We start from the raw sequence: 14,182 nt of genomic DNA on the forward strand, positions 1-14,182 counted from the left end.
ACAAGCTCTTTTTTTAATAAAGGGATTTTAAAGAGAGTATTTCTATTTAAACTTGTCTAATTTTTCTGTGTAACTGTAATTATATGAAGTGGATTACCAGTTCAGGAGGAGTCCTGTGTTGTATTAAAAAAATTATGTATGTAAGGAAATTCTTAGCCATTTTTTATTGAACTACATTTTAAGGGAGTAGCTGACATGCTCATTTTCCACACTTTAATCTAAAATCATTTAGCAGAAACCTGTGTAATTAAGAAGCAAGCATCTTTGCTGTTTAATGTAAACACTCTGGCACATCATTTCCAAAAATATTTACCTACAGTAACTCCACATGTGTTTGGGACTAGTCATAAGATTCTACCTAGTTTTTTATAAGTTGATAAACATAAATTTCCTTTAACTACTTAAGCACCTTTTGATAAACAGCTGCTTGAGATAAATGCATTATGGACACAAGTTTCTATTGGTCTCATTCTTCTAAATTTGTCAGCTGCTCATCAAGTGTATCAGTGAAATCAGGTGGCACATGGAAAAACTCAAGTGTGACTACCCAAAGTCTTGTTCTAAACCAACGTGAAGCTGCAACTTGTGGGAGAGGTGCTTTGTAGTCATGAAGGGTATACTGTAAGTTGACCTGACTGTCAGAATGCTTATTGCTAGTTTAATAGACAGCAGAAAAGGAAAAAGAAAGCCTAATGTTAGCTCACGTTATGCTATACCCCTTAGCAAATACATGAGTGGTTAAGGGCCAGTGCTGAGCTGCTGATCCTGAGGGCTGCCAGAGCCCACAGGAACGCTTCTGCTTCAAAGCCCTGCATGGGAGAGAAAAAACATTATAGCACATGCTCTCAAGAAGTGTCTTTGTCAACAAGATTGATGCCGAAGCCAGCTGCGAGTGTCTGGAGAAGCCGGACTGCCTATATCATCATCACAGGGGGGTAGGTTTTAATTAAGATATATGTGTACTGAGAATGGCTAATGACTTTTGTCACCATATTCACCTTGGAAAGAATCACAGGTTTTAAATTCACTCTGTGCAGCTGGGTGAGCTCTGTCAATCAATAAGGTAATTGGTAGTTTCTCTTCTAATATAAGCTCTTTTACTGTTAAGAAATCCTTACGACTTTATGTTTTTTATTGCATCCAAACAGCTAAAGGTAATTAGTGTGACAGTCCCCTTTTTCAAACAATTCTTAATTGTCCTAAAATTATCTCCTTTTCTTTTCTAGTAGCTCAATATGTTAGGAAAATAAATAGATACTTTTTCTTCTGAGAATCTGGTAATTCAAAGCCACAAGCAAATTGCCTTTTCTTGTAGATACAAAATTGCTTAAGCATTAACAGGCATGATTAAACCTTATGCCATAGTTATGCATCCCTGACAAAGTAGGAGGATAGCTTGCTGTGGTGTGGAAGAGATCTCATAGCCACACTTAATTTTTGACTTAATTTGTGTAAGATTGGCTGTACCATACAGACCATAACAGCTAAATATTCAAGTAAATATTCAAAGCTCGGGTTCCCTGTGTGCAAGGACATATGTCCATTTACTTGATACTGGCTCAAGATTTTCCATATGGAAAGATTTCTGTAAGTCTTGCACGATTACAGAAATTGCTGAAGGTATCAGGGAGGGATTTTTAAACATAATTTTAAAAACTTCTGCTAAATACAGTAGAATATTCCAAAAATAGGAAATGCATGTAGCTTTACACTGCACTTTTTCACCTGCCCTTACTGGAAAGCTGAGGGACAAAACAGCTCATGTTCTTTTGACTTGAGGTTGTAAGAGCTCTGTCTGTAATAACAAGCATAATGACCCATCTCTGGCTGGAACAGGCTCTTTTCTGCAGTCCCTGCCCAACCTGTTTGCATCACTGGCATTTCTACATTAATAACCAGGCTTTTGTGAACCCTTGCTTTATTCTCCCATAACCTGACAACTTCTTCTGACCTTAAGATTAGGAAAGGAGCCACTGCTCAGGTGGTACATGTAGCAGGCAAGGAACTTTTAACTTCTACAGCCCAACTGAGACACAGAGCGGAAAACAAAGCTCCAGCTTTGAATGAAGGTATATGGATCAACTTGAAAAGTGATGACTTATGCTTAGGCCTGCACTGATTTTTGCCTTAGAGCAGCCACGTGAGAGAAGGTTCAGCCATCAAAGTTAACTGCCAAAGAAAGTTGTTCTAAAAGTTTCATGTATCAATACTTAACTTTAATTTCCACCTCCTCTGCAGTAGAACTGTAAAAGAACTTAAGACAGCTCACTACACGGTTGTCACTGTGCTTACAAACAACACTGTGATGAAATACTAGCTTTTGCATTGCTAAATCATTAAATACCACTGGCTCCGGTTTGAATGTCTAGTTGTTTTTAGTAAGGCCTGAACTTCTCATCTCATTTAAAGCTGCACTGCTTACAAAAAACATAGGCTAACCTACATCCTGTGCAGAATACCGAAGAGACTGGGGGGGCGGATGGGAGTGAGCCACAGAACACCCAAAAAAAACATGGGGAAAAAGAAGCAGGGGAAGAAACCTGAAGAGGGGGAGGAGGTAGAGGAGATCATACCCCATGAAAGGGACATGCTGGTGTGACAACCTCTGGCTCTAAGGGACATGCTCTAGAGCAAAGTCCAAATGTCAAAGTATAGGAAAGAGGAAAAGGAGAAGAGACAAAGGCTACGTAGAGGCATGTTCATGCTGTGACTGTTCTGTGCCTCAGACGATACTTGACAACTGAATTGCTTCTACAAGTGCTCAACGAAACTTAACGGAAAGCATATAGTATTTCATCTGAGGCTCTGTCCAAGATTTGGCTCGCCTTGCTGCCCTAAGGAAATTAGAAAATTTTTCCAACAATGCACTGTTGAAAGAAGAGCCCAAAAGAGGTCATACACACTACCCTGTATATGCCTATCATCTCCTGCACAAAGGTACAAATCAAAATTGCCTTCTGAGATTGTCTAGCTTTCAGAAAGAATCGGATTAGTAATGTTACAAATAAGGACTTTGAAATAGTGATAATCTGCACCAGCAGTTTTTTCTACCTGAGGATAGTGCCTGGGGCACTGCCGCTATTGCACTTTATTTCTCAAATACCAAGGGAATTAACCACTCAAGATGTCTTCTGTTTCTTCACAGAGGATGTTCAACAGCCCAGCAAAACAAATGTACCATTTATTGTTCCTCTCTATACTATTTTCATTAGCTGTCCAAGACAGTAAGGTACCAACAGGTGTGTTGGCATGCAGAATGTCGTATGCTGTGGGAAATTGTTTATTTAGAAAACAGTAATTTATTCCCTCACAGGTCACTAAACACCCTCTGAATGGCACTGTTTTTCACAGCTGAGTCTGAGCAAGTGATCTAAAGAGACAATGGTTGGTAATCCATTCTCCGATCCCATGAGCCATCTAGTCTTCTGGCTTTTTGAATATACATAGCAATTACAGATCTTTTAAACTCCACCTTTCTTGGAAAACTCAAAGTACATTCAAAATGATAAATGAATGTGGACTTAGGGACCGTTTGTAGTCCCATATAAGTCAATGATCCCATTGATTGCAAACCGAAATAGAATTTCTTCACGCTAATATCTAAAGAATATATCACATTTTTGATTTATTCAGGATCTTACTAACCTTTTATGCAGCACAGTATTTCTGCAGGCTGCTGCAGAAAGGTGTAGGGAAGGAATGAACTAAGTATTCTGAAAACACTTAAAAAAAAAAAAAAAGTAACATATTAGCACCATGACCATTTTCTTTTTAAAAACAAATAAAATATTTATGGAAAGGGTTGACACAGTTTTGAGTGTATCGAAAGAAACTAAACTCCCATCAGGCTTCAGGCACAGCTTTTCATTTTTAGCATCCGTTTTACTGTTCCTTCCATCCCTGTCCCCAAAGCAGTAAAAATTATGTGGGGTTTGTTTGGTTTTGGTTTGTTTTTTTTTTTTACACTGGTGGCATACCTCTGGCACATAGCTTTAATGGTTCTGGACAATATGGGAAGAGTTTGCACTCTTCCTCCTCTTTTTATTTAAAATCACAAATATTTGACAAACTGTTTCTATCCCAGAGGAGTTCAAATCCCCTCAGATTTCAAACACAGCTCACTTTTAAAGAGCTGCTAACACTTAGAGGAAAAAGTTGAACATTTGCAATTAAACAGGTCTTTACTGTTCTTTCATTGTTCCTTTATTATACTAAAAGTGCTTATATCAAAAGAGGATCTTTATTCCCTTGCCCTCATTTATTTTTTGATTAGGTCAGTCTTCCCTTTGATATGCTATTCAGCAGCTCAGCCTCTAATGGCAGTGTCAGCTAGCAGTCAACTTCTGGTGAAGATCACAATAATTCAGTTATCTTCTAACTAATGCAATGACTTCCAACTACATTCCATAAATAGTGAACATCAAACAGCTCGCAAAACACAAACTATAACTTATGACCGGAACTACCTCCAAGCAGAATACTTTTTCAGTTTTCCGAGAAAGTTTGGACCCTTCCCTGGAACTTCAAAGTGTGCAGGGAAAACAAACACACAAAAAATCCAAGCTTTTTAATTGTCAGTCAATTTTTTCTAAGCATCTAAGCTGGTGAGGTTCCTGAGCACCCAAGTTAGGAGCTGACTTTTCTTAGATAGTCAGGGGAAAGAGGAATCTCTTGTAGTGGTAGGTCAGCCCAGCAGAACTACCATCTAAAGAAGCTAATATGAATAATCAAGCAAAATAAAGGCATAGTGCTGGTCCCCAAAAAGGGAAGCTCCAAAAATGATGCGTTCTGCCTGCCAGGGTTAGTAAATGCCTCTGGAGAACACAATTATAAATCTTAACTTATTACTTCCTGGTGGTTTTGATTGTTGCATAAAGCACATTTGTGCTCACTCAGATACAGGATACGCTCTGCTGTCACCTCCTCTGCCTCCTCTCCGGAAAAGTGCCAGACACTGCCAGGTCTCTGAATAGAAGCCAGATGTGCACAACAGGCCAGAAGCTATTCCCGGGACTAAAGGGAAGTGCTGACCAATGATCCTAAGACAGCCCAAAGTGAGGGTGTACATGTAAGAAATTACTGTCTTGCAGGTACAAAAGTTAGGGGGAAATGGTTCAACAACTAAACTATATCACTGTTTCTGATGGAAAAGAAATCCTCAAAGCAAAATCCTCCTAGCCCCAAGAGTTCTTCCTGAAAGTGGTGATGGCAATGTTTGAGGCAAGACAGTCTGCTGCTGGCAGGAAGGAACGTTTTATGCGAAGAGCAAGCAAATCAGGTATGAACACAGAGTATGAGGGGTTGGTTTTCCATGTCTGTTTTCCTATTCCCACTGTTTTGGTCTGCTGGTGGCTGAGCTATGTTTTTTTCCCTCCAAATTCTTTGTGCTTTTTCCTACTTGCCCAAAGTGCTACTGGAAGCTAGAGGGAGAGGGAGTCAAACCCTGAGAACAAGCAGGAGAGGACAGATAAAAATGGCTTTCTGGCATCTGGGGAGTAGCGTTGTGCTGGAGAAAACCGTTCACTCGCAGATGTGCTACTCCTGCCTCTTATTTTGAGTTCTTTCATTTGTGCTTTGCATTGACATTCAAGGCACATTGAGAAGATCAACTTTCCTGTTTACTGGAGAGCATCTTTCCTGTATCTCTAAACCAGAGACATCTGGAAATGAGAGCCATGGTGCAAGGAGGCCTTGTGACACTATTCCAGTAACAAGGCTCTGCTTATCAGACTGAGAGAAGCATTTAACATGTTGTGGTAATTTGCAGTAAAAATTGCCACAGGTGGTTTTAGTTTTTGTGGCATTTATGAGATTAGTATTTGGCTACAGATCTATCTCCACATGTTTCTGTCATACCAAAAAAGAGTGCAGTGATAGAGAAGCCTGAATAAACATGAATTTTTCTTAATGGAGGTTTTGTTGAGAATCAATTTCACTATAACCTCTGTAGTAGTATGGTGACCAGATACAGTGAACTATATAAATCCAGCTCTAATTTCCACTCTAAAACTAAACTTAATCTATACCTATAAATTATTTACGATCAGCTTTTGTTTTCCCACATTCTGCTAATCTATGTATGGTATCACTTTTAAAACATATAAGCAAGAGATACAACCCCTTGACCAGCAGCTCCTTTGCTCCCTCCCAGCACCCATCTCCTTGTTGAGATGATCTTACCCTCACCTCACAGTATAGGTCTGTGTCTGCCTTACTAGACCTTCTCTAAACGCAGAGAAATGTCTAAGCAAATAAACGTTAACCTCATGCACTATAAGAGTAAGGCAGAAAATTAGTGCAAAGCAACGCTTCCTTTTTCTTTCTAAATTATTTGGGTATATTGTGCCAAAAGGCAGACCTAAACTTTCAGTTTAACTGAGCATGGTGATGTGTGATGCTCTAAGTATTGGGTTAAGTTATGGGGAGCACAGCATTCAGCTTGTCAAAGCAACCTGATGAGCACACATACAGCTCAGAGTCATGCAATAAGCACAGGTAGCTAGCGGTACCGGATGATGTGTGAAGGACCAGGGTATAATAGTGTAGACTGGGAACGTGTCTTCAAATGGGGCATTTTTAAGCATAGGTATCATTAGGAAGCACTGTTCTGGCTTGTGTAGCAGGAGTAGCTGGAGCTAGGGGTACTCTACTACAAATCCATGAGTGTTAGACACCAGATGGGACACATGGTGCCACAGGTGCCTCAGGACACAACAGCTCTGCAGAGCCCTGTGCTCTGCACTCATCACTTTGACTGTTCCCTTCCCAGATAAATTGGGAAAGGAATTGGTCTAAATCTTCCTGTTGTATTTTTTTTCATGTGGGGTGATGTAGTTCCTCCTCATTGTCCTGAAGAAAGGGCCTCCAAGCATTCACATTGCGTGCATCTGTTGATGGTTCAAGAAAGTTTTCCAGGCTTTCCCTGCTCCTCTTGGCCCTGCTCCTATTTGTACCCACCCCCACCCAAGCTATCCCCATCAATGCATCACAATTTTTTATTTTCTACCGAGCACTTTGCTAACAAGTCTTTATCCATCCCCTTTGATTTTTATTCTGCAACCCAATCCTTCAGCTGACTTCACACAGACCCTATTTTAATTTTCAAGCCTTCTTCACGTATAAAATTTCTTCCCACTTCCTTGAAGAGAGCCCACAGAAGAGGGTGGGGGGCAAGAAAGAGGAAGGTCAGAAATTCAGAGCTCCCCTCACCAATGCAACTGCCCTTTGCGCCTCAGAAGCGATAAGCCACCCAAAGAAAATTGAAGCCTACATGTCCAGATGGGTTTAACTCCTCACTTAGCAATCCACAGTGGTCAGAAGTCAGAGGTTTGAGACAAGCAGGACGTGTCTATAAAGCTATGCTGCTCACTGACCCCATTTGTAGCCATGAATTCTTACGAGCTTTGTAATGGGAGAAGGACGCCCACCGCACCTTATTTTGAGTAGGATAAAGTGACTTGTACAACACATAGGCATACATGCCGTGTAACTCCGATTTAGCCACATACCTGCTATGCAAAAATCCTTGAGGATACAGCAGCGTGTTTGAGGGCTCCCAGCTGTGTATAGGGGGAAACCATGCCCTGCACAACCATACCGCTCTTGCTAATGCTACAGCCCCAGCTATTTGGAAGCCAGCTAAGGTACTGCTGCCCCTGCTACATTCACATCTCCCCTTGCAGGAGATGTGAACCAGCAATGGTTGGCTTCCATAAAGCTTGCCTCAGATGTAAGAGAAGCAGAGGGTTGAAAGAGGAGAGGAAATCATAGTTCAGACATAGCTCCATTTTCTTTTTGTTCTCCACAGCAGTGAGTCTAGCTTAGAAAGGTGTGAATTTTCACACCTGCAGCCCAGACAAACCACTTCCTGTTTTCTCCCGGCAAGCACTAACTTCTGTGCTCTTAAACCATATACAGCTTCTACAACCAAACGCTGCCACAGCACTTGTGCCAAAATATGCCATTCTGGAAATGGTCTTTCACACTCTGCATACGGCAGTTCTCTCAGGCCACTGCAAACGTTTATAAGCAGTTTTCCAATAAGGACATGGACACATCCTTTTAATGAAACTAATCTTTTCTAGCCGAGAAACCATTATAATTTCATCTGGTTCAAGCGACCAGGCATATGTTGCTGAATCATGCAGACCAAATATTTATTTTGACCACTTCAAAAATACCTTGCAGGCTAACTCCAGTTTGCCCAGCTCTTTGTTAAACAATTGCAAATGAGAAACATTCAAAAAATCACAGCTTGTTTATGCATAATTTGTATGCTCACAGTAGAAAGGGCTATGTATCTCAGCTAAATCATTTGCAATGAATAATTCCACCATTCGGTGCAGATGCAGAGTGTTGGAAGTTACAGAACATTATGGAAATGTATCTTCCATCCTCAGGAGATGGGAGAATTTTAATTCCTGGCACTGAAGGCAAGCTTGAATGAGAATATGATTAAACTTTTATAACTGCTTGATGTTTTCTTGGCTCAATCAATATTCTTCTCAATAAGCCCTTGGCCTGTTTCAGAAGCGCTGCCAATATTTGTTGTTGAGTAAATGTGGTTTTACTTTTCACTCCCGCTGATCTGATCAACAGAATGACATTGATCGTAATGAGCGCTGTGTTCAAACATTTTAAAACAATTTAATCTGCTCATGCAGGACAGAGGTTAGGTAGCCATGCTGATTACAGCACATCCTTCAGTGGTGTGTTACAGATGAATATGCTTTGATATCACCTCCAATGTATCTGACTGCAATTGTTCATTTGTGCAAGCTGGCAGGAACAGATGGGTCATGCAGAATGGTTCCTTCCTTTCTTTCAAAGGAAGACCTAAAGGGACACAACAGGTAGTCCTCCGTTCCTCAGGAGGACTAGCATACTGGGGATAGACCCTGAGCCTTCCATCCTGCTGTGTGTGAAAGCGCTCAGGGGAATTAGCTACGATTATTTAGATGTTAATACTATCAAGCAGAGGGATGCTAGACTAGAATTTATGATGTGCCTACAGCCTATTCACCGATCTGCCAACGGCATGTGCATAACGTTGGGCAAATCACTTAGCTCTGTACCTTGGGTTTTCTATCTATCAAGCAAGGTTAGTAATTCTTACTATGTTTTGTGAAACAGTTTGACATCTATGCAAGAGAGGCAAGATGTGACTGTTGAGTTGTGGCACTTGTTCAGCACATTAGTGTCACTCAGTTCTTTGCCAAGCCAGGCAGGAGCTACTTCCACAAAACGCCAGAGAGAGTGAAGGGTTTGGAGCAGAAGTCAATCCAGACAGTCTCAGCTGATGCTGAGAAATTGGGGAAAGTGGTGAATAGTGAAAGGGGCAAGAATTCGTCATTCCTTTTCAAGGGAATTCTCATTCTTTGCTTCAATAGCAGGACAGTCATACTAGGTCTGATTCCTGAGCTTTATGTCCTGAGTCCTCAATGATAAAAAGTGACTTTTGTTCTTACTTCTCCATTTCCGTATATGATGGAAAAGAGGATTGACCATTTCAACGTAATGGCTGTCCTAGTAATTGCTTGTCCCTCTATTCACAGACATGGTGTTTGAACTTGGGACCTGCCTTTACACGTGAGCTTACAGTCGGACATATTTCAATGATCAGAAGGCTTCAGAAGTAACCAGGTGCTGTGAGTTGAGCCCCGCCAGCAGCCAAGCACCCACACGCACCCCAGTGGGACAGGGGAGAGAATAGGAAAAGCAAATGCAAGAAAACTTGCGAGTCAAGATAAAGACAGTTGAGCAGGTGAAGGAAAGAGGGGGAAAACAAAACCTTACAAAAACTAAGTGATGCAAAGGCAATGACTCACTACCTCTCACAAGCAGAGGTCTCCAAGCAATGGCCAACATGGAAGAAAAAAAACCTCACCTTCTTCCTCTACCCCAGCTTTTATTGCTGAGCATGATGTCATATGGTACAGAATACCCCTTTGGTCAGTTCAGGTCAACTGTCTTGCTGTGTCCTGTCCCAACTTCTTGCACAGCCCCAGCCTACTCATAGTCACTGGCGAGGGGGAGGCAGCAGAGTGGGGAAAAAAGAGAAAGCCTTGTGCTTGCAAGCACTGTTCAGCAATAGCCACATAATTAATATCTTACCAACACTGCCACAAAACCAAAACACAGCACCACAGGGCTGCTACAAAGAAAATTAGCTCCATCCCGGCCAGATGCAGTACACCAGAAAAGAAATGAAAAAAGCAAAGACCCATGCTGGCAGAAGACTGATTAGATGAACTGACTAAATTACACCTCCACAAAATTAAATATGCTTTTGAACAACTGAGAGCAGTAAACAACCTTCAGAGAACAAGCGACCCAGCAAGGGCAGCTGTAGAGCCTGCTCCGATTCCCTTCAGCAGGCCTGCACACGATGTTCAGAAATAGGGAGCTAAATAATGTTACTCGGACCTGTACTGTGTTTGGGAGCTCAGCAAAGCATTTGGCTTGACGGGCAAGATTTTTGATGGCTTCCTGATGGCCAGCTGTGGTGGGTTTTTTGTTTTGTTTTCTTTTATGTTTTATATAAGCAGAGTTCTGGAGTGGTTGGGTGTGTTTAATTATGATAAGGTTTGGAAACAGTTGTCTGTTTAATAGACACTCATGCAGGGACTGCCTTATGTGAAGGAATGAATTTGTGACTTTGGATAGAGTTGTGAGTAAGGAGGAGTAAAACACGGTTTTCTGTCCTACCTCTAGCAGAGCAGGGAAGGCAGGGCTCCTCTCAGAAGCGATGGTACACAGCGCCTGCTGCAGCACCTGGCCTGTGCTGATTAATTCATTGTGGTGTTTTCCCGGGATGCTCATGCTCCCTTTTCCACAGGCAGCCAGCTCTTCTGCATGCCTACAGCTACTCCCCCCTCCACACTTCTCAGTGGTTTTTCACAGCCTCTGAATCTCTAATTATATTTACTAAGTTGACACAAGCTGAGCTGTGCAAGGGTTTCTGGAAAAGAGCAGTTATTTTATGCTTTCATACTCCCTTGTACAAAGAGTGAGAGCAGTATGCAATCCAGAAGAAATACACTAAAGAGAGATGAGTTTGTCATTTCAATAGTCAATGTGATGTTTTGCCTCTATCTGAAGATCAACATTTACAGAGAATAGATGTGTAAATTGCTTTTTATATGGTTCTTCAGAGGTTGCTTTCAGAAAATTATTTACTATTCCAGATGCCTACATACTCAAAGATATTGACTGGAAAAAGTTCAGAGCAGAATAGTAAAAATGATCACTTAGTGAAGATGTTTTGATTTATAAAAAAAGCAATAAAAAGATTAAAGGGATAAAATACAGCTTGAGGCTGGGCTAACTGACGAGCTAGAGAGGACACAGCCCTCTCCAAATATGAATAAACACCATGAATAAAACAATTACATATGGCAGTGTACCACGGGGTAAGCAATGGCACGCACACACAACTCAGTCCCACAGATTATTCTTCCGTAAACCAAACTAATCAAAGAGAAGTTGAGTTTAAATCTTCTGTCAAACATTTCTGCATAGACCTACTCAATAGAATTGCAGAAGATGTGGAGCTTGGACCGAACAGAGGATGAGCTTGAAGCACTATACAGGCACCAAAGAAGTCTTCTTCCTGACATGTCTGTGTTTCTGTATCATATTAATTAACAATATCGTATTTTATAGCAAAAAATGGCACAATGTTCATTGTTTACTTAATCATAAGATTTAAAAGATGCTGGCTGTCTTTATACCATAGGACATTTCTTGCTGGCATCAGTACGCCCTTTCCAGTGGCAAAGCAAGAGTGAGAACCTACCTAAGAGCAAAGCCTCAGATGTCTGGCTGCGTACTGACTGCAGGACCAGGACATTTTCATCTCTCCGCTGGTACTGTCCAAGACCCATGCTTCCTCATGGCACATAGCACAATTACACCTTTACAACCCAGCCGCCCCCACTCAAATGAGGACTGCAAACCACTCATCCCAGTACTCAGCTTATTTGTGACTTCAGAAATAGGTTTAATGATTTATTAACTATCTTTATTGGAGCAGAACATAAGACAAGGACATCACAGAATCATTAAGGCTGGAAAAGACCTGTAAGATCATGAAGTCCAACCATCAACCAACACCACCATGCCCATTAAACCTTGTCCCACAATGCCACATCCACACATTCCTTGAACACCACCACCAGTGATGGTGACTCCATCACTTCCCTGGGCAGCTTATTCCAATGCTTCACCACTTGAGGCTGTTTCCTCTTGTCCTATCACCTGTCACTTGGGAGAAGAGGCCAACACCCACCTCTCTGCAACCCCCTTTAGGTAATTGTAGAGAGCGATGAGGTCTCCCCTCAGCCTCCTCTTCTCCAGGCCAAACAAGCCCCGCTCCCTCAGCCGTTCCTCACAAGACTTGTGCTCCAGACCCCTCACCAGCTTCGTCGCCCTTCTCTGGACACGCTCCAGCACCTCAATGTCCTTCTTGTAGTGAGGGGCCCAAAACTGAACACAGGATTCGAGGTGCGGCCTCACCAGTGCCGAGCACAGGCGGACCATCACCTCCATAGTCCTGCTGGCCACTCTCTTTCTGACACAAGCCAGGGTGCTCTTGGCCTTCTTGGCCACCTGGGCACACGGCCGGCTCACGCGCAGCCGGCTGTCGACCAACACCCCCAGGTCCGTTTCCGCCAGGCAGCTTTCCAGCCACTCTTCCCCAAGGCTGTAGCGGCGCGTGGGGTTGTTGTGGCCCAAGGGCAGGACCCGGCACTTGGCCGGCTCCAATCTCCTGCAGTTGGCCTCGGCCCATCGAGCCGGCCTGTGCAGACGCCTCTGTGGAGCCTTCCTACCCTCAAGCAGATCAACACTCCACCCAACTCGGTGTCATCTGCGTTACGCTAGGTACTGCATAAACACAAGACAAATGGGTAGTCTCTGACAATTTACAATCTCAATAATTAAGCAAGGGACAGCAAGCAGCAGACACGAAAAGAAGTACAGAGGAGCACTAAGAAAAGATAGGCCATTCTCTGGTCACACAAGACAAATGACAGCTGCTGTTTCCTATAGGGACCTTAACATCAAGGTTTTAACTTTATGTTTTTTCTTTGTTTCCTTTCTTTTGCTCATGTACAGTTTGATGCAGTACCTTGCTTTGCGGTCTGCATAAATGCATCCTCTGGGTAAAAAGCATTAGCTAACATTTGTTGACTTTGTGATTCCTAAAGTCATGGAGTTTGAAATTTTTGTTTATGCCTTATCAAATATACCAGTTACTACTGCTATAGGATAGTTTTCATGCACAACTGCTGAATACCACTCAGATTTTCTCACAGGGGTGGTAGAAGAAATTCTTTGCAATTGAGTGCTCCTGTCAATCTAGTGAAGTGTAGCATGAATTCAAAACAGCCAAAAGTAACTACTAGATAGATTGGCTGAAAGGCTGATCTTCCATCAATAAGGCTGAAATAACAGGAACATACCCTTATTTTCCTAGGTTAGTGATTACCTCAAATATAAAATAAGTCTGGGGCTATTTCTATCATTTCTAGTATAAAATTACGTATCAAGAAATTAGAAGACATTAAGGTTGTAAAGTAAGTGACTCCTAAGCTAGGGAATGTCAGAGGAAAGTAATTAATCTCATCCTATGCGTGCACTGTATTTCAATCTAATTATCAAAGCACTGCAAGGAGATCACAAAACCCCACAATGAAGGCCATGATGACCCTAAATCCTAGAGTGAAAAAAACCAGACTTTATGATGCCTTTTTTTCAACAGTGACTTTACGATGCATTTTTTTTCCGTGGGAATAGAACTTTGTTGAAAGAACTGAATAGTTAGTTATCCAGTACTTCCTTTTATCCTTCTCTAAGTGTAAGGCTTCAGGTCTTTATTTACTGCACATCATCTAAAGCTTGCCCTGAAGATATACAGATTTACTTGTCTACTAATAAACTTACTACTAATATTCTGACCTAGTCCAATATTTGACCATGTTGGAAGTATCACAGAATTTATTTTTCCAGTATTCAGGGGAGTAAAAGTAGTAGTATTATTCCTCTTTTACCCATGGGAAAGGAAAGATTATAGGGACTTAGTTCGAAGAACTGAGTGCCCACCAATTCTGTCAACTCAGTCTGAGATACGTAGAATCTGATTTATTCAGGGTATTTACACTTTTTCTTTAATCTCAGGAAG

Source organism: Gavia stellata, chromosome 1 (assembly GCF_030936135.1).
Source record: "Gavia stellata isolate bGavSte3 chromosome 1, bGavSte3.hap2, whole genome shotgun sequence".
Lineage (NCBI taxonomy): Eukaryota > Metazoa > Chordata > Aves > Gaviiformes > Gaviidae > Gavia > Gavia stellata.